Here is a 1,238-nt window from a genome sequence, read left to right as displayed (position 1 = left end):
CGTGCCCAAGATCCTGAGAGGAGAATGGAGGAGAAGGGATTGCGGCGTGACCATCCACCCTGGGGGGTGATTTCTCGCTTTCTGTCTCTCTGTCTCACTCTGTCTGTCTGGCGAGCGCACGCGCCCTATAGCAAAAACCTCTCCAAAAAAAAAAAAAAAAAATAGGATATTATTGTGGTAATTGGGAAAAAAATTGAATATGAACTATGGATTAAATAACAGTTCAGTATCAAATGTAAGACCTCTTGATTGTGAGAACTACTGCAGTCCCATAGTTAAGTGTTCTTAGGAAACATACATGGAGACATTTATGATTATGGGGACACAATGTCTTAGCTTATTTTATAATGGCTTACGAAAATGCAGAGCCAGTGAGTGAAACAGACAAGACAAATGCTAAGCTTGAAATTACATCAACCAGCCCCAGGTGGCCCAGATCATGGGTACACACGCAAAGCCCAGTGTGCTCAGGAAGGCCCTGGAACACGAATCCAGACTTTTCTCACGTAGTTCAGTGGGATCCCCACTGTGCCACCACCTGGCGCCCTCATCTAATGTTTCAGAACCACCCCGTGAGGTATTATTTCTATTTTATTTATTTACCTCTCTTTCCCATGAGCACAGGAGACAGAAAGACAAGGAAAGAGGCACACCAATAAGGTCTGCTTGCCGTGATGGACTCCGGATCATGGACACGCACACACATGGCACGTTCAGGGAGGTCTCTGGATGCAAACCCAGAACCTTCCCGTGTGCGTCAGCATCACAGAGCACTGTGTTACCACTGTGCCACCATCTGACCTCTCCACTCCCGTGTTAGAGATGAGAAAATAAGATTCAGAATGGTTAAGCTGCTTGCCCAGCGTCTCCCAGAGAATGAGAACTGAATTCATGCTAGAGAGTTTAAGTGACCCAGTTAGGATCAAGTACAAAGGTGCTGAGAGATGACGCGAACACAGACAAATGCCTGCTTCTGAGATTGTCCTTCAGCTGCTTACCTGGAAGGTCCTGACCCTTCTGATGGGATCGAATGAGTCCCGATGTCAAGACAGCCACAATGACTCTTGAAGAAAGCCGAGGAAAACTATTGCCTAAGATAGCCCAGCCTGGGCTCTAGAAGCTTAGCCCACAGCCAGCAATAACTCAGAAACGAGTCAGCGCAGGAAACAGCACCCTTGGCACAGATAGAACAGTCCTCAACACTGGACCCTGACAGCCTCGGCGCAGAGGCTGGGCGT

Source organism: Tupaia chinensis, unplaced genomic scaffold (genome assembly GCF_000334495.1).
Source record: "Tupaia chinensis unplaced genomic scaffold, TupChi_1.0 Scaffold148350_1, whole genome shotgun sequence".
NCBI lineage: Eukaryota > Metazoa > Chordata > Mammalia > Scandentia > Tupaiidae > Tupaia > Tupaia belangeri.
This window is presented reverse-complemented; position numbering follows the sequence as displayed.